At 35.9% G+C, this 25,950-nt stretch overlaps 1 long non-coding RNA gene across 1 annotated transcript; it reads right to left on the minus strand.

The window, feature by feature from the left end:
- Nucleotides 1-14,796: 14,796 nt before the first annotated feature.
- LOC116569157 lies at nucleotides 14,797-24,708 on the minus strand. The gene is made up of 3 exons (XR_004276886.1): nucleotides 24,629-24,708; nucleotides 24,383-24,430; nucleotides 14,797-14,856 (listed from the first exon to the last, which is right to left on the minus strand). It is a non-coding gene; the product is annotated as an uncharacterized LOC116569157 (long non-coding RNA).
- Nucleotides 24,709-25,950: the final 1,242 nt, after the last annotated feature.

Raw genomic sequence — 25,950 nt, forward strand, 5'->3', positions numbered from 1 at the left:
AATTTCACAAACAAGGCCCTCAATGATAAAGCCAGAGCTTGCCTTTTCATCTCATTTTTATATACTCACCCTTTACTCTTTTACCATGCCAAACAGTACGTTCTTCAGGCACTTTCTTTCGAATCTTGCAATAGAATCCCATACATTACTCCTCTCCTTAAAGGCAATCATGAAAACTGACTGTGCAGTCTTAAGAGTTCACAAAATTTAGATCATTTTCCTTTGGACAAATACTGAAACCTTTTTTGACTACTCTATTTTGACATTTTTTACATTCAGGTTCCAAACTATCCCATGTTTAATATACTCTAAAGATGATATTTCAACTGGCAACAATCTACCTCAGATACTTTGTTTTTCCAAAGGCAGGATGTGGTTTCTTCAACCTGTCCTTCAGACACTCCTATTATTATGCAAATGGATAAGCGAATTATAAAAATCCACTTATTGACTCACATGTTGGTTCACCATATAAAATCAGCAAAAATGTCACCACAAATTCTACATACCACAGCCAAATGGAGAAACTTCATGTACCACCATACCATTAAGTAGCCTCAGAGATTCCTACCCACTGTTTTAATGCCGAGTTCCACAATGAGGTCATGTGAACAAAGACTTCAGATTCCCAGAGTGTGGTTCTCTCTTGAAGGAAAGGGAACTTTTACTCTCTTGAGTTTCCAAGGGCCACATGCACAAACCTTAGGAACAGGGCCAGACCAAGATCCATGGGCAACCAAGACAAGCTAATAATTTGGCATCCCTTTAAACCTATAGTCTTCAAAGTTTGGCTGCCTCACTATTTATTTAGAAAAGAGGTTGGGAATTCAGTAAGAAAAAGATAGAAAAGGAGCATTCACTCAGCTTCTTTTTTTCTTGTCATAAAAAGTCAGGACAAAAACAAACAAAACCAGGGCTCATGATAGTTAATTTTAATATGTTAGTTTGACTGGGTCACAGAGTGCCCACATATTTGGTACAGCATTATTCTGGGTGTTTCTGCGAAAAAGTTTTTGGATGAGATTAATATTTAAATTGGTAGACTGAGTGATGCAGATTGTCCTCCCTTCTATGAGTGACATTCATCCAACCAAGGCCTCAATAGAATAAAAAAGCTGACCCTCTCTGTGTAAGAAATAATTCTTCCTGCCTGATGTCCTTCAAACTGGGACACTAACTTTTTTTCTTCCTTCAGACTTTACCTAAAATTTCTGTTCCGCCTGGGTATCATGTCTGCCAGCCTTCAGACTAGAGCTACATCAATTCTCCTGGGTCTCCAGCTTGCCCACTTACCCTGCAGATCTTAGGACTTGCCAGTCGTTATGTGTGTATAAAACACATTCACAGACACACACACACACACACATCAGAAGAAAGAGAACAAATATGGGACCTAATCTCTAACCCCAGCTCAGCAAAAAAATCACCCTGTAGCTCCTAACCTCACCTTAGAAATAGTTTGGCATATATACTTTGTTACTCAACATAGATGATTGAATCTTTGCTTCCAATTCTTCACCAACCCCTAAGTCAGAATTATACATCCACATCCTTAGCCCTGAGACTCTCCATTTCCTCCATGAAAGGTAAAGGATATTTCCTCATACCATAGTCATTGGGTTGATTATGCGACTTGCTTCAGTAAATTAGATGCGGAAGAAAATAACTCAAATTTCCAGACTAAGACTCAAGGACACATCATGCACTTGCTCTCCTGTGCAGCATTTATCATAGTCCTATTAATCAATGGCCCTTCAGTGGGGTCCCAGAATGGGTAGATACTGTGCAGACCTAAATCCTCACCTTAGAGCCACACCCAGATGAAGTCCCTTGTATACTCATTGAACATCAACCAGCAGACCAATAAATATAGGAAAAAATGCTTATTGTTGCTAGCCACTATGGTTGGGGTAGTTTATTACACATCATTTACAGTAGCTGATCATTACACTCAAATCTTTCCATTAGGCTGAAGTTTCACTTCCAACTCTGAGCTACATTTTAAAGTTTTCCTTTAACAACACACAACACTTCAAAAAAATATACATTGTTTTATTATTATGCAAATGTGTAAGAAAATTACAAAAATCCACTTATTGACCAACATGTTGGTTTAACATATAAAATCAGCAAAAATGTTACCACAACTTCTGTGTACTGCAGCCAAATGGAGAAATGTTATATACCACCACCATACTATTAAGTGGCCTCTAAGATCCCTACCCACTGTTTAAAAAATCATTTTAGATTTCTGATATGGTTTAAGGACTTTAGTAATGTTTTAGTGCTTCTGGTAGATTAACATCTTGGGAAGCCTAACTTTAATTTTGATTATGCTTAAAACATAGGTAGCAAATATCTCCAAGGCGGGACAAGAACAGGCAAGATGCCCACCTAGAATACATCTTCAGTTTTTCAACTGTCCCAGAGAACTCTATGGATTTGCCACAATAGTATCCCTTGACTGAAGCTCACTTTCTCCTATAAAAGGAGCAGGGGAAGGACAATTATCTGAAGAGCCTAAAGAAAAATGAAATTAAATTTAAAAATATAATTTCAAAGGGTAAAAATCACTTTCCACATATACGTCTCCAGTACTTAGGTAAAAATGAAGCATTTGAAAAGTTGTAATTATTAAGGAAAGAAAATGATTATGAGAAACATGATCAACCAGTATTTATGGAACACCTATGTACTTTATATATATTTAGGATCTATTTCTTTGGTCTTTAACCACTTCCTTCTCTACTCACAAACTATGTGGCAACTACTTCCTGACTTCAAGGGTAGGGCATGAGCTTAGTAGGTCCTTAGACAAACAGAAGACTCCTGGATATGGCTACAGAAACCAGTTGGTGAATGGAATAATCAGAAGCTTACTAGTCTCAGTCCCAGGACACTGCTGATTGGGTAAGGCTGAAGCTACTGGAGAAATGGACATGATCCTTCTCTCAAGACTTAAAATCTGATTTGATCCCGGCTTTTCGGCACACACACACACACACACAAAAAGACAAGTCAAGACAAGAAAAAGACTTAAAACCTGAAAGTATACAGGCTTAAGAGCTACTGTTCAGCCTGACTGACACCAACAAAATGGAAGCAGAGCTAGAGGCGGATCCCTGACTCAAATAATATGAATTCTGACTTAAACAATGTGCATATCTTTACACATAGATTACTGACATAGCCCACTTTTGGCTAGGTCAATCTTTTACTTACAGATTAAAGAGTTCCAACCGAAATAATGCAAATAAATATTTCCTGTTTTTGAAAAGCTTACTGTATTCAATCAAAATTATGATAATAATTTAAAAGTTGATCTGCATTGCTGACCGTAGTGGTGATTGCCAGATACTGACTCAGTGGGACAGACATTACTTTCATGCAGTCGACAAACATTTTATGGAGCCTCTATCATATGCCAGGAACTGTAATAGAAATCAAGGATATAGGAGCAAATAAAATAGGGGAAAATGCCCTTCTCCCATGAGGTTTTTGTTTTATTTTAATGGTGGAAAATAAGTGATAGACAAAAAAAAAAAAAAAAAAGAAAAGAAAAAGAAAAAAAAAGGTGATAGAGTATTTTTGAAAGTATTTTAGCTATAAAGAAAAATATGGCAACTAGGGAGAATAAGCAGGTAGTAATAGAGGTTGGGGAGAGCAATGTTGCTCTTTAAATAGAGTGTCACTGGGAGGGTGATATATGGCCAGAGGCTTGAAGAAGGCAAGAAACAAGTCATGTGGACATGAGGAAAGGCATTCTAGCTGTAGAGAACACAAATACAAAAGAAGATCTGAGTCTAAAATTAGCTTATCCCGATAGAGGAATAGCAAGGAAGCCAGTGTGGCTGGAGCAAAATGAGTGAGGGCAGGAGAAATAGGACGTATGATCATAAAGTATTTAATAGGAGTCCATACTGGGGCCATTTTAAAGACAAAATCAAAATCAGCATGTTTATTATTTATTTATTTTTAAAAAGTCAGTATGTTTAGACCTCATATATTCAAAAAACTATAGAATACTCATTAAAGTAATTGAACAAGGCACAAAGAAATGGAAAACTATTCCATGCTCATGAATTGGAAGAACAAATATCGTTAAAATGTCTATGATACCTAAAGCAATCGACACATTCAAAGCAATCCCTATCAAAATAACACCAGCATTTTTTTTTTTTAACAGATCTAGAACAAACAATTCCAAAATTTGTATGGAACAAGAAAAGGGCCTGAATAGCCTATTAGTGTTGAAAAAGAAAACCAAAGCAGGTGGCATCACAATTCTGGGTTTCAAGCTGTATTACAAAGTTGAAATCATCAAGACAGCATGGTACTAACACAAAAACAGGCACATGGATCAACGGAACAGAATAGGGAATCCAGAAATGGACCCACAACCATACGGTCAACTAATCTTTGACAAAGCAGGAAAGAATATCCAATGGGGAAAAAAGTCTCTATAACAAGTGGTGTTGGGAAAACAGTATAGTGACATGCAGAACAATGAAACTGGACCACTTTCTCACACCGTACACAAAAATAATTTCAAAACAGATGAAAGACCTAAATATAAGACAGGAAACCATCAAAATCCTAGAGAAGAACATAGGCAGCAAACTCTTTCACCTCAACTGCAGCAACCTCTTACTATACACAACTCTGAAGACCAGGCAAATAAAAGCAAAAATGAATATAAGAAATGGGTAGAAGACATGAATAGACATTTTCCCAAAGAAGACCTACAGATGGCTAACAGACACATTAAAAGATGCTCAAACACTCATCATTGGGGAAATGCAAATCAAAACCACAGTGAGATACCACCTCATACTTGTCAGAATGGCTAAAATTAACAACTCAGGAAACAACAGGTGTTGGCGAGGATGTGGAGAAAGGAAAAGCACTTTTGCATTGTTGGCAGGAATGCAAACTGGTGCAGCCACTCTGGAAAACAGTACGGAGGTTCCTCAAAAAGTTAAAAGTAGAGCTACCCTATGACCCAGGAATTGTACTACTAGGTATTTATCCAAAGGACACAAAAATGCTGATTTGAAGCAACACATGCACCCCATGTTTAGAGCTGTGCTCTCAACAATAGACAAATTCAAATTCTAAAAAGAATCCAAATGTCCATTAACTGATGAATGGATAAAGAAGATGTGATATATATATATATACCTACATATATATGTATAAATATATATGTATATATATAGGGTGTGTATGTGTGTGTACACACATACATACACACATGCATACATAAATATACAATCTAAAAGAATGAAATCTTGCCAAATGCAACAATGTGGATGGAACTAGAAAGTATTATGCTAAGGGAAATAAGTCAGTCAGAGAAAGACAAATATCCTATGATTTCACTCATATGTATAATTTAAGACACAAAACAGATGAACATAGGGGAAGGGAAGGAAAAATAAAATAAGATAAAAACAGAGAGGAATGGGGCGCCTGGGTGGCTCAGTGGGGTAAAGCCTCTGCCTTCGGCTCGGGTCATGATCTCAGGGTCCTGGGATCAAGCCCTGCATCGGGCTCTCTGCTCAGCAGGGAGCCTGCTTCTTCCTCTCTCTCTGCCTGCCTCTCTGCCTACTTGTGATCTCTCTCTGTCAAATAAATAAATAAAATCTAAAAAATAAAATAAAAAAAAAAAACAGAGAGGAAGGGAAACCATAAGAGATTCCTAACTGTAGAGAAGAAACTGATGGTTGCTGGAGAGGAGGTGGGTGGGGGGAAAGGATAAATGGGTGATGGGTATTAAGGAGGGCACTTGTTGGGATGAGCACTGGGTGTTATAGGTGAGTGATAAATCACTAAATTCTACTCCTGAAACCAATACTACACTATATATTAACTAACTTGAATTTAGATTTCAAAAATCTTCAAATTTATTGTCAAAATTCTATTAAAAGAAAATTTGACTCAGATGAAGACTTCTGGTTTGAAAATACAGAAGAAAGGCCAAAATCTCCCTCTTCATCCCCAAAATACTCTGAAATTGACAAGGACCAAACAAAACACAAACAATATTAATTAACTCACTTAATTCTGAGAGTAATCTTCTAAGGTAGTATATGATTCTATTTTATAGATGAAGAAACGGGAATACAGAATCTAGAAAAATTTCTCCAAATCATAAGAGATAGTAAGTATATCTTGAAACATGCTTTTAACCATATTTGAATGAAACAGATGCATTTAAAGGGATGTATCATTTATCTAAATTTGTTCCAAAAGGGAAAGAAACTGTGAGTGGGCTGATTTAATCATTGAAAGAAATAGAAAACTTGCCAAACATCTACCTTCTCCACTCTCTGAAAAAAGACCCAAGACAGTCAAACTCTACTGAACAATTATGGCATAGAAAATCCAATGATGATATATACACTTTCATAAAACATAAAAGAAACGACACATCTAGTTATATTACGTTAAGCAGAAATTACACAAATAACAAAATCTGAAAGAGAGCAAAAAGGTAAAACAAAATTACAATCTCACCAAGGAATATTGCTGCAAAAATTAGTAATATAGTATAGCCAAACATGATACTAAAAGAACATTGCAAGATATTAGAGAAACTTATTTCAGGAAAGCTCCTAATCAGTTAACCTTGAATTAGATCATATTGGGTAATCTTTGTGACTAGACTGAATCTATAAGCAAGGCTGAGATTTCTCTGAGAGAAAAAAGAAACTCCACCAGTGGAGAAGACCTTCTGCTTGTGTCTGCGGAGTTTCAACCTGCTCATGATCTTCTCTTCCTGACTGGCTGCCCTACAAATTTTGGGCTTGCTTAGTCAGGCTCCACAATCAGATAAGCAAATGTCTTGTGATAAATCTTTTTATGCACACATATATATCCTATATATCCATATATATATAATATATATATATCCATATATATCCATATCCTATATATATATCCATATATATCCACATATATATCCTATGTATGTATCCTATGTATGTATGTATGTATACATACATAGGATATATATGTGAGAGGTTTGAGATAGAGATTATCTATTTTCTTTCTTTCTGTCTTTCTATCTCCTATGTCCTATTGGTTTGCCTCTCTTGTTGAACCCTGGCTGATACAGAAGGGTAACTGTGTGCTTCGGATGACAGACCCAGAAGAGAAACTTTTTGTTCTGTCCATCTTACATCTTTACAACTGAAAAAATGTGACTTTATTACTAATTCAATGAATAACCAAGTACAGTTAGAAAATATGCCCTAAACACAAAGCATTAGGACCTGGCCATTAATTGATACAAGTATTCTAGCTCTTATAAAAGAACTTAGAAATTAATTCCAGTATTTTTCAAGCTCCTGATGTATATTTGCATATATATGGTTTTATTCCTAATTCTATTTCAGTACCTGCATTTTTAAAACAACTTGTGTTGAAAAATTGTCATCTATCTTGACACATAAAATTAGCATCAGCTTATCCTATCACTCTACCCTTACTTGCTAGCATGAATTTGCCCTTCATCTGTCTACTTCTCTTTCTCTCTCAAAGCTCACCCAGTTGCCAACAGCAGTATAGAATAGCAGAGAACCCTGTCCTCAGTGTAGGGACATCTGGGTTTCAATCTGGTCGTAACATTTATTAATTTTGTGATCTGTGATATTTTCTGAACCGCTTAAGTTTCAAAATAATCTTTGGTATTAACTGTGACAGTAATAGTTGCTCTGTCCATAGCAAGTAACATAACAAGCTTGAAAGCATTTATAAACTACAGAGTTCTGGGTAAATACAAATGATTGTTTTCAGTATTGTTTGTTCTTTTAGGCTTGAGTCTGTACTTGGACTGAGGTTGTAAGTAAGAACAGAGAAAGGAGAGAAAAGGGTGAGCTGTTTGATGAGTGTGTGTTCTGCGAAGGCTGCTTTCCACCTCATTTAATGGAGCCGTTCTGGAGGGGAGGTTGACCCTGCCAGAGCCCCAGAATCAGTAAGGAGAGAAGATGAACTGCAAAAACAGACTAACTTAAAAGTTGATACTCTGTTCTCCAAAGTGGCTGCACCAACTTGCTTTCCCACCAACAGTGTAAGAGGGTTCCCCTTTCTCCACATCCTCTCCAACACATATTGTTTCCTGTCTTGCTAATTTTGGCCATTCTAACTGGTGTAAGGTGGTATCTCAATGTGGTTTTAATTTGAATCTCCCTAATGGGAGATTCAAACTAAACATGAACATTTTTTCATGTGTCTGATAGCCATTTGTATGTCTTCATTGGAGAAGTGTCTGTTCATATCTTCTGCCCATTTTTTTATATGATTATCTGTTTTGTGTGTGTATTAGAGAGGGCACGGATTGCATGGAGCACTGGGTGTGGTGCAAAAACAATGAATACTGTTAGGTTGAAAATAAATTTAAAAAAAGAGTTCATACTCTGAAAGAATGAAAACCTTCCCTTGTTTATTTACATGTCACAAACATAAATACATATTCAAAAGACTGAAATCCTTAAGTTTAAAGAACTATTAAAATTAAAGGGAGTTAAAACCAAGTTCCACATTAGAACCATTCAATTCAGGTTTCTGAAAAAATCTCATCAGGTTCTGTTTTGTTTTATATACCCAACTTTAGAAAAGGATTGCTATTTTCTTGAGATTTTATTTGATAAGGAATGATAAATCAGACTACATTATATTATGAAATTATATTAATGAAATTACATTAAAATAGCCATTTGACTGGTTGAAAAGAAACACTGAACACTTTGTGCAAAATGATTGTCACAGCCCTCTAGATTTTCTCAGAAGTAAGATCACTTTAAAAACAGATTTACTATAGATTCATCCTAAATTGGCAAAAAATGGAATGCTATTATAAGGTATACCTTTTTTTTTCCCTCTTGTGACTGTGAGATGGTCCTATATAGTTTCTGCTGAATGTAAATTTTCTCTGGATAACCTTACTATAAAACCAAATATATATTTACAAAAAAAAGTAACTTTCTTTTTGAGGCCATATATGAAACTGTTATTATAATTGTTATAATAAGACATGCATTTTAGATTCAGATTAAACTAAGCCATTTGAGTGTCTACCACACGTCATATGTTTTTATATTATTTCATCAATCTTCATAACCATCTTTTGTTATAAATCTAATTGTCTTAATGAGTTAACAGGCACACACAGAGTGGATGTAATTACTTAAAGCTAACCCTATCTCTTCTGATCTGTCCAGAACCTTTCAATATAATTAGAAGGATCATACCTTCAAACCATGAGACCAAACTGCCTCTAGTGTCTTAGTCATTTGTCACAAATAGAAGACAGAAGAGTCTTCTTTAAGTGAATTCTTATATATATCACTCCATGCTCGAAACCTTCTAACTAACTATTCCCAATTAGTTTCAAAATCAAGTTAATACTTTGAATTGGGAAGCTAACAGATAATTACTTGATTACTTGATTACTACAATTTGACATGGTATTTATTTTCCAAATAGTCACATCACTCAGAATTCTGCCCCATAACTACAAAGCCTCTTTTTTGTTTCTCACTATTTCTTCAGAAATCTGTTTCAACTTCAAGTCTTCCCTAAAGCTACTCCAGACTAAGGACAAATGTCCCCTTCTGCACGTGAACCCACTCACTCACGTGCACACACATACCGATAACTGATCATTATATATATCTGCTTGTTGATAATGATGGTCTTGTATGTAATGATCGCACTCCAGCCACCCTTTGTATGTGAAATAGTGTAAAATGGGAGGCCCTTGTTAAGTTTCAGTTGCCATCTTCTTTATTTTCTTCTGATTATAAGCACCTTGAGGGCAGTGTTGCCATTTCAGTTCACCACCTGGCTTGTTATGGCTCTTCTAATATGGCAGGTGTTCAATAAATCACAATGAATAAGGATCTGTGGTTGACTGATTAACTTCTTGGCAAGTGAAATATATTTAATATTCCCCTTGAGTTCACAAATGGTTTATGCACTTCACAAAGCACCACACTCAGAATCATTCTAGCCTTGCAAGAACCTGACCAACAACTTTTAAATAAAGCATTAAGAGCCCTAAAACAGAGACTGTCTCCTATCCACATGGAGTGTTTTCATATTTATGACCCTATTGTTGCACACATATCAGACTGGAATATGGTTTACACACTGGAACCTTCCAATCTCCAACCCAGCCGTCTTGCCCTGGTCTTTGTGTGCTGTTTTCTTTGTGAATCACAGATTAGAACTGCAGCCTTTCTGACCTGCAATAAAACTCACACATTCCCTTAAACATATGCTACTATACAATGAATTTCATTGAAGGAAAAAATAGATGTGAATTCTACCGGACTGATTCGTTTCAGCTTTGAGGTGCTGTGGTTAGAAAGATCAAATAATGCCAGTTATGTCACGTAGTGCCAGGAACTTTGGGCCCCTATAAATTCTGATCCTGGAAATCACTTGACAGAATTAGAAAGAATATTTTTCTTTGTCAAAACTTCAAACTTTTTTTTTTTTTTTAAACCTCAGGACTTTCTACTCAACTTGCTGTTATTTCTCAGACAAAGTAAAATCAGAAGTCACATTGAGAGAAAGGAAGTGGTACAAGATAAATGGCTGGAAATAAAGCTCGCTACTGAAAAATGCCTTTAATAGTTTCCACTAGAATATCACACTTCAGTTAATGTGTTCTTCGCTCTCTCTTTCTAGGAATAGGATTTGGAAAATGCACATTATCCATACCCATACCAACACACAGTGACGGCTAATTTGAATATATTAATACTAAAATTACTCAATAGGAGGACTTTTAAAATCAACTTTCATACATATATCTTTGTCATTTTTAAAGGCTTTTTAAAAAAAGGTTTATCTATTGCTGAAAATACTATTATAAAACTCTTCCCTCACTACACTGAGAAGATATATATATGTGTGTGTGTGTAAACACACACACACATATATACCTGTATTTATATTTATATAAATATACATACACACAGACACACACACATATTAATTCTGTCTGCCTTTTTCTACACAAAAACCCAGAGAGGGCAGGTTCTTATTTTTAAAAATATATTTCATATATACTTTAGTCTCATCCATTTTCTTAAGCACACATTTCTACAGGTTACGTAATTTTCATTTGTTTCCATTATAAACACATAAAATGCACTTCTAAACTTCTTGACTTTATGACAGTAGAGTTATCTCATCCTGAATTATGGCATTGGTTTTAATATCCTTTAAAAAATATATTAAAAATTGGAGCACCTCAGTGGCTCAGTCAGTTAAGCATGTGCCTTCAACTCAGGTCATGATCCCAGAATCCCAGGATCAAGCCTCACCTTAGGCTCCCTGCCCAGTGGAGTGTTTGCTTCTGCCTCTGTCCCTCTCACCTGCTCATACTCTCTCTCAAATAAATGAATAAAATCTTAAAGAAATATATTTTAAAAACTAATATACTTTGGGTTTTTTTAGAACAGTTTTAGGTTTACAGGAAAACAATTGTCATATATTACCTCTCCCCAGTTTCTCCTATTACTATCCTGCACTGGTGTGGCACATTTTTAAATATCCTTCTAACAAACGCTTTTGGTAAAGTGAATACTAAGACTTAGGCTATGCTTAATAGAAACTAAAAGCACACTACTTTTAAATGGACATTTCACCTTTATATTATAGATACACAAAAGTAGTACATATTATAACTACTTTTTTTTTTGCAAAAGATATAAATAGAACATATTGAATCCTTCCCATTTTCATGATCTCTCATAAAATTGTAAGCCTACTTTGAAGCTTTCTTTAAAACCACATGCACACAACAGTTTGCTTATTTTCTGAGGCCTGCCTGGGCACTTTGTTTCACAATGTGCTAATTGCTCTGACTTTGGCCCAGGCTCTTTGCTGGGCTGCTTGCCTCTGCTTGGTGCATCTGTGTTTACATATCTTGTGGATCACTCAGAGCCTTGCTGAAGGCCCTCTCAGACTCTTTCAGGACGAGGCCTCAAGAAGTCTAACCAAAGTCCAAGTCACCCAGATCAGTTACTCCGAAAACCTTACCCTGGTCAGAATCTGCCTTCCACTGACATTTTGATGCAAAATCACAGGCAACATATTCCCTCAACTGAGGATACGTGGTTTGTAAGAGTGTGAATTCAGAAGGTTGTTGATAAATGACTCTAGAAGACCTTCACGATTAATTTCTGTCAGGACACAGTAAAATAGTAGAGAGTGTCTAACATTGTTCCAAAAACAACACTTTCTGCCACAGAGTAGAACTCTCTGCAGTGCCAGGTGGAAATTAATCTTTCTCCATTGGTTATTGAGTGTTGTCCCAAATTATTCAGCTGGAGTTAAACAGAGGTATTGTTCTTATTTAAGGGGATAAAATTCAAATTCATAGACCAGTATATAATGTCAGCAACGCAGGTCTGAGGTTGAGGCGAGGACAAAATGGTAAAGTCTAGAAGGCAGATCCACAAATAAAATTATTTAAAAAGGAGTTGGTGTCCATGCCTATTCTAATGGATCAAACATATATATCCCAGCGTGAGATTCTTTTAAGCAAAGTGAGAACTGACTTGTCTATAAAGTATATTTAGAAATGACACTTGTTATTCACAGACCTAACCTAGAGTGCATACAAATTCATAAAATGCATTTCCAATACCACGAGAAAGAGCCATAATTAAGAAAAGTAATATAATTCTAAATATAAAAGCCATCTACTTTGGGTACCTGGATGGCTCAGTTGGTTAAGCAACTGCCTTCAGCTCAGGTCATAATCCTGGAGTCCTAGGATCGAGTTCCACATCGGGCTCCCTTCTGCAGAGAGTCTGCTTCTCCTTCTGATCCTCCTCCCTCTCATGCTCTTTCTCAGATGAATAAATAAACTCCTAAAAAAAAAGTCATCTACTTTGTGTATTAATATGTTTTTAATCCTTCAATAGTTTTTGTTTGTGTGGTTTTGGTTTTTTTCTGTTTTTAGAAAGGGAGAGAAAGAAAGGGAATAAGGTGAGGGAGAGGGAGAGAGAGAATCTTAAGCAGGCTCTGACGCTAACTAATGCAGAGCTCCCCACCCACCATGAGGTCAAAACCTGAGTTGAAATCTAGTTTGCTCAACCAACTGAGCCACTCAGGGACCCCAATCCTTCAGTAGGTTTTATAAAGATCAGCGGGCTTTAAAGCTGATTTTAATTTTGTTAATAATTATGCTAATGTAGGGGTACCTGGGTGGCTCAGTTGGTTAAGCCTCTGACTCTTGATTTCAGCTCAGGTCATGATCTCAGGGTCCTGGAATCGAGACCCGCCTTGGGCTCTGTGCTCAGCAGAGTCTTTTTGCGATTCTTTCACTTCTCTCCTTCTGAACCTCCCTTTGGCTCATACACATGCTCTCTTGCTCTCTCTCTCAACTAAATAAATATCTTAAAAAAATTATACTAATGTAGACTGATAAATTGGTTTTCTGCTTATCATGATATGACAGTGTTATTAAATATGTCCTCCTAATTGCCTTTTGTTTGGGAATCACTTCAGTTACTGCTGTTCTCCAACACTGCTAGTAATTCAACATCCATATCACATATTTCCTCTTCCAAACATTGCTCAAAGAGCTAACCTAACCTATGCAAAGTATAAAAGGATTAAAGGAACATATAAATTATAGTCTTAAAAGTTGCTTGCTATTTATTAGCAAGTATTTCCACCCAAAATCTGTGTCACACAATATAAATAGCTTACATTATGTCTCCATGGTAGAACTGGATTCTGTTGAATGTTGGTGCTATTTCTTCAGTGGCTTTTGACCACATTCAAGGCTCAGAACATGGTTAGACTAACAGGGTATCAAAAGAGCCCATTGACCTTGAGGATGGCCCAGTGCAGTTTAATCCAAGGCAAAAAGAAAACAGGATCATGGACATCCTTGATGTGTGCCATTGTGATACCTCATTTCTTCTTCTGACCAAAAAGCTCAAGCCGAGCATACGGATCTCACAACCCATTGCTCTTCTTACTTGCTGTGAGATGCAACCTGGCTTCTTGGCAGAGCCACTTCCATTATAGCGCCTGCCACCACTGAGCTCCTAGAACAGCCCCTAGCCAGCCCCACCCCCCAGCTTTCCCTGGCTTTCCTGAAGCTGCAGAACTGTTTTCTCTCATATCAGGGTTCTCCTATTCTCCATCTCTTTGGAATCCTACCCACCCAGCAGTATGTCCAGGCTTCTGTTTAACTGGCTCAGACTAAAAGCATTTATTTTATATCTGAAAGCACCCTAGGTGTTAGGAAACCAGAATTCACTGCATGTTGATTTTGACTAAAAGAATGCTTGCTACAGGGAGAAAAAGTGAAAACAAGGAAAAGAAGTAAATGCTTTATATCATACAAGACTTAATGACTATACAAGGAGTTTTTCTGTTTTGTTTTTACTCAAGGGACAATCCAAATCTTTAGCTTTACTGGTCATCCTCTTTGGAGAATTCTAAAAATTTTAACAATAGGTTAGAAACTGCTCTCCCAAAAAAAGCAATAAAAAGACAAATGATAAACTTATAGCATATTTTATAAGCAGCTTAGCATGACAATAAATGAAATAACAACTAATTTAACTAACTTAATGTGATTTATTTGAAACCTAGATGTAGGATATGTGTACAAATTTTAAAAACCATTGTTTATCTCATGCTGTATTTCATTTTGATTTCTTTGAAGTTCAACTTTAACCTACTTGAACAGTTTTCATTGTAAAATGTATAAATGCATATTCACTTTTCCATGCATAAGGTTCAAATTCTCTTGTGCAAAAGGTTTAAATTCTCTTGCCCAAACTTGTGATCACTTTATCAGAACTCAGTAGCATTCTAAAAGAGAAATAAAAGCATCAAATGAAGCACTTACAGATTTTATGCATGGGGAAGGCTCTGAACAAATTCATATTAACTGCTGGACAAGGCGTTTTGGTTTGTTTTGTTTTATTTTGTTTTGTTTTGCAAGACTTAGGTCATCTGTTAAAATAAGGTCACCTTGATACTTCCAAAATACAACTGCATAGTAAAGGGAAGTTCATATGTAGAATGAATTGTATTTTAACTTTGATTTTTTTTCTTGGTTCCTCAAATTCTCTAACTCTGATTCCTACTCATCTTGAAGATAGGAGAAATTCTTCTCTACCAGTAGATAGATATTTACTACCCAAAGGGATAAAGTTAAAATGATGACTAGAAAGTATACAGATAAAGCATTCAATTTACTTCCTCCTGAACATCCCCCTCCAGAGCTTCTTTTCTGAGTAAATCTCTTTGGCCATAAAAATCAATGAATCTGGAATACAACGGATAGGTTGCCAGGATTCCAAAGAATTGATTAAGAAAGTTGTTCATTATACTTAGAAAAAGTACCTTCAGCTAAAGTCATGAATTGGCTTCAATAAGGAGACTGTAAGGGAATTAAAACTAATTCTAAGCTATGTTTGTTTTATACTTTTTACCTCCATTTTACATTAATTAATTAACTTTCCTCTTATTTTCATACAGTACATAACTCACCTGCTCTTATTTCTGGTGAACGTTAACCAAATATTTTTTCCCAAAAGAGATACATGTGTTTGGTAGAATATAAATTGTAGAATTGATAAAGATATTTTACCCTGAAGATATTTTCTTATTCCTCTTTTTCCTATATTTGCAAGGGGTGGGGGGAAGATATGTCTACCCTATGTTTAAAATTCTCCCCGAGCTCTGAAAATCTTCCAGCTGTATCTTAAAAAACAGGAGACTTTGGCTTTTGACTCACTTTCCTGTATTATGGATAAGAGCCTGGCTGTTTTCATAAACAGTGGCCAGCTGTTCAACTTTTAATACTCTACAGCAATCTTCCACTTTTCACAGGGGAAATACATCTTGATTGCATCTTCTGCCTCAGTTAAGAAACTCATTAAAGATTTTGAATGTAAATGCTTCCTTAACCAAGGCACTCAAAAAATGTACTTAGCTGCTGGTCTGAACCTAGAAGTTGCTTATTCAGTTACAGCCACCTTCTCTTATTTATTAAGCAGATTGTTCAAGGATGTTTTGGAATCCATTAGAGTAAGAAACTAATAAAGAGGACAGCTGAAGGACAAGTAAATGCTGGGCACTTATAAGAACTCTGTGCCTAACCATGTAAATTTATCTCACGCAATTAGCAAATTAGTCAGCCTTGCAAAAATGTTAAGAGAGCAACAGATACTTTTAGTGTCCACTACCTCTTCCACCATGCAAGTGCCTTAAGAACAGTGTGGTCAAACATACTGTCACCAAGATTCTGCTTCACAGAATGATGAGAACACAATGAGTACAAGGCCCTAAGTTGATCCATCACATAGGAATATTAAACCTTTATTTCTTAAAATAAAGATTTAGCACAAAGATTGATAAAATGTCAGGTGGAACAGAAAAGAAGGGAAGGAGAAGGAATAAATGAAAATACAGATAAAAATTTTAAGGGAAATAAAAATAGACAAAATGTTTTTACTAGACTTTTCAAATTGAAGAATATTAATTATGCTCGAATAAAATATTTATTTTTGACCAAAAGCTGTTAGCTAAAGAAAACACCTTTATTGTAATGGAATTCAAATGATGAGAATAAATATTCTAGGAAGACCTCCTATTCTTATTAGACAAAGGATGGATTTGGATGTGGTTATGGATATGTAAACGGACATGAAAGTGGACATGGAAAAATTTTTTTAAATGAAAGTGGATATGGACAGAAACATTGTTCTAGAGATATCTACTTTTTACATGCAGACTACCGTAGACAGGGATCACATAGGGAAGGGAAGGGAAGGAGATGAGAGGGGGGAAACTAAAAATATCTTCCACATGATAATTCAAATATTAAATGAAGAAAAATTCCTGAGTGAAAAGTTGTTCAACCATTATCCCCTCAGAATAGTATGAATTAGTTTTCAATGCAATATGTAGATTTTTAAAAAATGTCTTTCTAATAGTCCTTAATGGCAAAGGTGTTAATGAAGTCCAATGTTACTCAGAGCCTGTTTCTTGTGTATTTTCCTTACTAAATCAGTGCCTCTAAATTTGCAATTCCATAGGGGATTTTGAACTAAGAAACTTTAGCAAATGGAAGGATAAGTATCAGAAGGTTTCCTGCTAAGTAATTTAAAATGTCAACAGGGTGTGAAGTTTAAGCATCCTGGAGTATTTTGAAATAAGATTATAGGAAGTTTTCCTGAATATTTATAATGAGATCAATAGGATCTACCATTAAAATAATCATGGTTTTTTCCCCATTATATTTCAGGTACCTCTATAATTTGTTAAAAAATACCATGCAAACACTACTTTTAAAAAATAATTTACATCTGATTTAGAGTCTCCTTGAAATTTAGAATTTGTATCTACCAGTAATGATGGATTTGCCATGAAAATATTCTCCCAAAAAAGAAAGGAAAAGCTCAACTATCAAGAATAATTTAAAACTTCAAAAAAAGAATACTATTTTAGGTTTACATAAAATGTCTCCATGTATAAAGCACTCTGACAGCCATCATATCACTTGATTCCCTCAACAACCCTGTGAAGTTGGCAAAGTACCATTTTTCCCATTTTCCAGATGAAGTTGAGGTTTCATGCCTTGTCTCAGAACAGTGCGCTATTTATACTCAGAGACCTGAATTCTAATCAGCTTTGTCCAGCTCCCAATATTCCTCCATTTCTGTGTCACTTGCCAAAACAGTCACAGGAGATGAAGAATGACTAAAGTGCCAGAATTAACTATTTTTGCTTTTTAATTAAAACTTTTTTTTGGTATGAACAAGAAAATTTAAGAATACAAAACAGGTAAACAAACTTTTCTTCATCAATTTAATTCTTTTCCAATGCAAAGCGTTTAATGAAATTGCTATTGGGATGACAAAAAAAAAAAAATCCAAAATATAAACACGCAGATCAAACCTAGAATTACAGTGATATTCACAGAAATTCAGAATTGCTGTTCCTTTTCTGGTTAATTAATATGATTTTAAGTATTTCATATGGGAGGATTTTTTTTTTTTTTTGGAAAAAAATGAAATGAACCTAAGATTGACTGGAATTTACAAGCTCATTTAAAGAAAAGTCTCAACTATTTTTTTCTTACAAACGTAATACCTCCCCAGATGGCAGTCTTTGTAGTTTGTGGCACTGATTCAAAAGGCATATTAACTGCCACTCTCTGAGCTGCATCAAGCATTTACAGGCCTCCCCACAGAATGGGTTCAACAGTAATTAAAATAACACCCTTCCTTGGGGTGAAGTTACACTTGAAGAGTTTGGGGATGTTTTTTTTCCTTCCTTTGGGTAAATAATTCCTTTCCCAAAAACATATGAGAAAGAGATGAGAATGGAAAGACCTTGAGAAAAAGGAGACAGAGGTGTGTGGGGGGTGGGGGGGTGGGGAGGGTAGTGAGAGGAAGGTCGGGGGAGAGGGAGAGAAAGAGAGGGAGAGATTCAAAATAGTACACCAAGTGTAGTAACAAATTCCATAAACTATGTTAAAATATCAGTATTTCTTTCATTCTTTACCAGACACTGACAGACAAACAGGTTTAAAGAAAAAAAAAAAAAAAGCAAGGGGGAAAAATACCATTTACTCACTGTAGCAGCAGGAAATCAAGGAAAGAAAATAAACAGGGCTTGAATTGTGGGCCTTTAACCTGCTAGTCAGACAGTTTCATTCTGCATGTATTTGTGTGCTGGTAAATGGCGAAGGGGAGGTAAAAGGACGGGGCCTTGTGGGATTCTTGGGACTCCCACAGCTACCAGTCCAGCTGTACAAACACGCACAAGCTTTGTTAAGGTACAGTGGGCAACAGGCTGAAACTGCTGAGCTATCTGACCTATAAATCCCTCGCAAAAGCTCCACTTGAGGGGAAGCCAGGAGTTATGTGTAAATGTTTTATCCAGCCAGAAGCCAGCTATTGGTCATTTCCGTCTCCCCTCTCTCTCTCTCCTCTCAATGGATACTCTGACTGGCAACGTTTAGAATAGTACGTTGAGATGCATAAATGACAATCTTAAATTCTACTTCCCTCCGGCCTTAACAAGAAAGGGAATAATGACTCAGAAGCTCCTCCTTCATGTCTTTATGGCTTGGGAAATATGTTCCACAATTGTGAGCAATAAATTTAGGCAGAGCAATGGAAATTTCTGTTATTGTTCTTTTCTTTAAATTTCTTTTTCAAACTCAGTGTTTCATTTTACAATTACCACAAATCTACACACACATACACACACACACTTTTTAAAGAACTCAGGCTCGAGGGATGTGAGATATTCCTTTAAATATGATACCCCTTGCTTTCCCCCGTTTTTCACTTTCCTTAGCCTGATTCACAACAGAGAATCTTAGCATCACATGTCGCATTCTGAGTGCAAACAATGAAGAGATTCTAAATTGCTAACCTCAAGAAGAACCTTCCTAAGATTTCTTCCCTTTTCTAAACATTTCTGAACTCTCTGTGACCTCCTTTTATGAAGCCTACAAATGACACCTAAACACCTTAAACATCATGCAGTTAGTAAGCTATATAAACTATCAAAAAGCTGAAGAAAATGACACAGAACAATGAAAAGTGAAGCAGATAAATTTAAGTAGAAAATGCCCTTTGCAAACATCCAGAAAGCCAGAAAAGTCTCTAGGTTGAAAATACTTAGAAGGCACAAAATCCAAGAGTGGAAAAAAATATATAGCTCACACTAAAAACAAAAGATACACACCAACACAGAGATCCATCCTGCTCTGAGTTGAGTAATTTTGGTAGGATTTGAGTAATAGTAAACATTCAGAGATATTAAGCAAAAGCTGTGCTTTTCTGAAATGTCATTCTGTGACCGTCTAAAGATTTAGTTCAGTAAATGTTCACTGACTCTCTACATAACACTGAGCAACAGACCAGGAGTGTGGGTAACAAGAGGTGAATCACAACTCTTGTTCTTTTACCAGAGTATGTGCTCAGATAGAGAAGATAAAACAAGCACACACGCATAACTATCACATGGGACAAAAAGAAGCACACCAGAAAAGTAAAAATGCATGGCAGTGGAAATTCAGAGATGGCAAGAAGTATTACAGAGGACAGAAGTCAGTAAAAATATGCCCTGAACATCACCATCTTCTTGAAATATGTCATATGAAGGATTGTGAATAACTACCATCACATTAAAATAATGAAAATAAGGCAAAGGAACAGGGATGACTTGTGGAAAGAGCGATGCTGGCCAGACAGAATGGTAATTTTTATTTTAAGATTTTATTTATTTATTTGACAGAGAGAGAGAGAGAGAAAGCATGAGCGGGGAGGGGGGGTGGTGAGGGACAGAGTGAGAGGGAGAAGCAAATTCCCCACTGAGCAGAGAGCCTGATGAGGATGATGTGGGGCTCAATCCCAGGACCCTGGAATCACAACCTGAGCCGAAGGAAGACACTTAACCGACTGAGCTACCCAGGCACACCTAGAATGGTAATTTCTTAATAAAAGGATTTGTAGCTCAGCAAAGGCAACCTGAAGCAGGATCTGGTCTTCTGATACGGATTCAGTTTTACACGATATCTAGGAACCCAGAGAAGTCTAGTGATGTCAGTGTTGTATATGAGCTTCCCCTAATTAAACTGATGTAAAAATAATACAGTGTATCTTGCCATCATCTCTATCTTTCTAGTTAATTCTATAGGTCAGTCATTTAAGTGTTTTCTAGCTATCTCCAATACTCAAAGAAATAGCAAACTCCCAATATATTCAGGTTTTAGTAATAAAACAAAGTATACTATTTGTGGTTTTTCTACTGCCTTTTGACTTGTGAACTAAAAAGAACACAGGCAATACACTGGCCAGGACCCAGGATAAATTCAGCAGAAAAATAATAGCACAGAGTCACAAAGGGTAAAACTCCGACCAATATGACAGTGACCCAGATCTTCAACTAGACACATAATAGTGCATCGCCTTACTTTGTCATTCTTTCACACATTAAAAATTTGCCACTTCAAATCCAAAGGTATTAGATACTGAATTTTATCCAATTGAAACGACTTAGAAGATTCAGAAAAAGAAAAGAGAACACTCTGTTAAATATGTAAAGAGGGACAAAACAAATTTTAAAACTATAAATACAGTAGATTTATCAAAACCAGCCATGTTCTCCAATGGAAATATTACTGACTCAAGATTTAGGACACTTAGTTGCTCCAATGAATATCCTTGAGATCCACCAAAGTTACCCAATTGTTCCTTGCTTTGCTTATGCAGCTATAAAATTGGAAAAGCAATTGTTTTCACTTCCTACCTTACATGGATGTGAAAATATTTCAAAGTCCATTGCAATATTATCATTAACATAATGCCTTGTAATATTGCAATTAATTACTAAACATAAAGCAATAGAGCACATTAAAAACTTATTAGTCATCCACCTATAACCCAATGTAATTAAGAACTTTTAATTTCATAAAATTTATTACTTAGATTCATGAGTACTCCAAACACCAAAGACAAATTATTACTGTTATTGTTATCATTTCAACATTTTTGTTCATTTTAAGGGAAAATTTTTGTCAAACATTGACACAGTGGAGTACATTAGAATTCTGATTTAATGGCTCAGACTAGTGTAAATTTTCTGTTGCATTCTAACTCTATTACTCCTAACCTCTTCCTGGAATAGACAGTGATAACATTTGAATTTTTTTATTATTAGAAAATGTAGCTTAATAACTGATCAGTGTGACTGACAAGATACTCTATAATATTTTCAATGTAATATGATATATGGGGACAGTAGTTTTTAAAACCTCTCACCAACACAATATTCATGTCTTTTGGGGAAGCATTTTAAAGCATGGCATATACTAGATGTAAGAAAATATTTTATGCAGTTTCATTGGGTTATTCCCTGTTTAGATATTAACTCTTAGTAATTGCCTCAATTTCACAATATAAAATTTAATTACTAAATGCAATTATCTCATATCCTCACCATTATAAGTATTTTATTTTCTTTGGGCTATACCCCTACACACACAAATATATAGATAGTTAATACACAGCTATGGTCATAAAGATACAGGGACATATTCAAATGACAGAGTAAAGATACAGTCACTAAATTACAATTTGTGAATGGATCTGATATTTCTTGAGCAACTATGTGCCATAAATGCACAACACCAGACACTTTACGTATTACTGATATGAATCATGTGAAATTGGTATTTTTGTACCCTGTTCTTTCTACCAATCTATCAGACATGAGAATTTGCAGTTATACTTGAAGTAAGTCCTCTGCTGCTTAGTCTCTGCACTGCTTCAATCAGACCAGTCCTACTTTTTATTTATTTGTTTATGGCGCCATGCAAGATTTCATTTGAACAGAGATTTTCATGACCCACGAGTTAGAAAACTACTGTTTTATACTACACAGCTTCCTGAGAACCAGAATTGGTCTAGTCCTGTATATTTATGATTGAGAAGTCAGGAAACCACCACTGAAAATTCGTAATAGTCTGACTCTTTCCAAAGGGAAGCAAAATTGTGCCAGAGTTAAGAATTTCCTTGCTTTGGAAAATTTAACTTTGTTACATGATCTACTTACAACTTTATGGTAAGTAGTGCAGTTAATACCCATGTTTTCAAAAGACCTTAACCTGTACTTTCACAAACATAAACAATACCAACAGTATGAAATGGGAAGACAGAATAAAACACTTGCATTTAAAAAAACTAGGGGGGCGCTTGGGTGGCTCAGTGGGTTAAAGCCTCTGCCTTCGGCTCAGGTCATGATCCCAGGGTCCTGGGATCAGGCCCCACATAAGGCTCTCTGCTCAGCAGGGAGCCTGCTTCCTCCTCTCTCTCTCTGCCTGCTTCTCTGCCTACTTGTGATCTCTGTCTGTCAAATAAATAAAATCTTTAAAAAGAAATTAAAAATAAAATAAAAATAAAAATACACTTGGCTTTCTCACCAAAACCCATAACATCAGTCTAATTATGAGAAAAACATTAGATGAGCCCAAATCAAGGGATATTCTAACCAACCACCTGATCAGAACTTCTCAAAATTGGTAAGGTCATCAGAAATAAGGAAAGTCTGAGAAATTATCACAGCCAAGAGAAGGCTAATGAAACATGACTACTCATTGTATTGTGATATCCTGGATGGAACAGAAAAAGGACACTAGGTACAAACTAAGGAAATCTCAAAGTCTGGATATCAGTTAAGAATAATATATCAATACTGGTTCATTAACTGTAACAACTTTATATATGAATGTAATGCATTAATAATAGGGGAAATTATGGGGGACAGAATGGGTATTCTCTGTACCATCTTTATACTTTTTCTACACATCTAAAACTATCCTAGAATAAAAACTGAATTTTTAAAAGGTAAAATATGCACTTGGTAAAAACACCCATATAGGAATCTGCGGTAACCACATGCAGTTCTTATAAAACAGAAGGAGAAATGTTGCTTAAAAGAGTTGAATTGGGGGTGCCTGGGTGGCTCAGTAGGTTAAAGCCTCTGCCTTCGATTCAGGTCATGATCTCAGGGTCCTGGGATCAAACCCCAATCGGGCTTTCTACTCAGCAGGGAGCCTGCTTCCTCCTCTCTCTCTGCCTACCTCTCTGCCTACTTGTGATCTCTGTCTATCAAATAAATAAATAAAATCTTAAAAAAAAAAAACAGTTGAACTGTAAATTTTATTTTCTCAGTAATTTTTGCTTGTTCTTTATTTCACTTTTGTGCCCATGGGAGCAAAGCAGATAGCAAATTTAAATTTTTAAATTTTTAAATTAAATTAATTTAAATTTTTAAATTAATACAACAGCTCTAGGTTAGTGTGTACAAAGGAACAGCTATCATGTATATGAAACCATTTTGAAATGTATTCCTTCTAAATTTGACATCAGGAAAATGGTATCATTATCTTTACGTGAAGTATAAATACTAGATTATTTTCTCAAGTATGGAATGCTTGAACAACTGGTCAAAGAAAACCATATCTTCCAAAATGTCTATCTGGTACCCAAATATTCATAAAGTGCCCATGGTATAGGAATCACTTTTTTTAGACCCCAGTGAGAAGACAGATCTATCCAATAAATTTGTATCATTGAATAGACATAAACCTAGAAGGAAACACCAGGTCTTCAGCATACCTTCTGTACTCTGGACAAGGCACTGCCAAGATACTGCAGGCAAAGCATCTCTTTTCTTTTCCAAATATTTCCAACTTTGATAAATGCACTAATTCTTGGAGGTTTATCAACCTCAAAGGGTTGCTTCCTTACATCTACTTCACATTTTTTTTTAAATCTAAGTATACATTTAAAACCAAAATATACTTCACCTTGAGAGGTTCTCCACCAGAAGAGAGCAAACTGATTACCACTCCTCTCTAAAATAGAGAGAAAAAGAAAACATTTTTTTTAAGACAGCACATGTGACAAATGTTCATGTTGAATTGCTTACTATAGCATAGGTTAAACCATGTAAAGTACTGTAGACCAACACCAATGTAATATTACTAACTTGTCATTATCATTACAAAGACATTAAGAGTTCTTCCTGTATTACAACATTGTGCTGGTCCCACCTTAGAGAATCAGCTCCTCAATTTGTGAAGACATCCTCTATCTTGATTTGATAGCCTAAAATTGGAACCAGCAGGGTCACTAACCCCTCATAACAATGAGAACAGAATTTTGAAGAGCTCATGTCACCTCTCCATTGTCAATAAGAAAAACAACAGTTAACAATGGCAAATGGAACAACAAAAACAACAAAAAATCTAAAATCTAGCTTCTGTAGAAACAGAAAATAAAAAGATGTAGGTTCATAAGTAAGGTGGTACGAGTATATTAGGGGAGGGTGGTAGTGCTAAAGGAGGAATATGAAGGATAAATAAGAGAAGTGAACTTTAAAAAAAAAGAGCTGACAACTTCTTTAAATAAAAATACTACAAGAAGACACTGGAAAACAGCATAATGGAAAGAAAGACTTGAATTGCTATCCATTAATCAAAAGGAACAAACATGCTTCTTTTCTTTTGACCTCAAGGAAATACAGTACTTTTGTGTGCCCAAGCCCTTCTTAACCATTCCTAGCTACTGTTGTTAGCACAACTATGCACATCTCTGGGGAAGACTTCATTCTTTTAAGCAAAAGGAAACATCTCAATTGATAGAAATGATTAGCATGCTTTAGAGAGGTGCTAGAGAACAGCAGATAATAAAGTGCTCAAGTTCAAAAATATATTAACCTTGTTTAGGGTCATGTTTCTTACAAAAGATGATGTTTTTCTAGGGGGATTTTAGCTGTTCCCAACCATTCACACTGTTTGAAGTGCTCTCTGAGAGCCCTCGAGCCAACTCAGCTAGTAACCTCCTTCCACTTTGATGTTTCACCATGACAAGGCTCCAGGAGTTGCCCAAACAAAAAGATGACACATCCAAATGATGTGTGTGTGTTTTTGCGGTAGACTCATAAAAAGATGCTGGAAGTAGAATAAAAATTGTATATCCTTACATTTCTACACTCCTCCTCAAGTGTATTTGTGCATAAGAACACGGTATGTCTGGTTTTGTCCTTTTGGCAGACACTATTATTTGTCCAACCACCAGGCATTCTCATCCCCTTCCTAGTTGCTAGACTGCTTCAATATTTTGGAGGTATTTACTCTCCTATAGGCTTAAGAAAGTCACCCTGCTGCCAGGAGTAAATGTAGTTTTCAAAGCTTTCTTTCAAAGCAATCATGATCATTTTAGGCCTCTTGACAGTGGTTAGCTTAAGGGTAGGCATTAGAGGCAAGCCAGACCAATGAGACATAAGGGTGTTTAAGGATTTCTGGGAAAGCTTTCCCTCTCTAGATATCATTAAAAAGATTCTGCCTGACTCTGGATGTCATCTAGTGTTATA

The sequence above is a fragment of the Mustela erminea genome, chromosome 11 (assembly GCF_009829155.1).
Source record: "Mustela erminea isolate mMusErm1 chromosome 11, mMusErm1.Pri, whole genome shotgun sequence".
Taxonomy (NCBI): domain Eukaryota; kingdom Metazoa; phylum Chordata; class Mammalia; order Carnivora; family Mustelidae; genus Mustela; species Mustela erminea.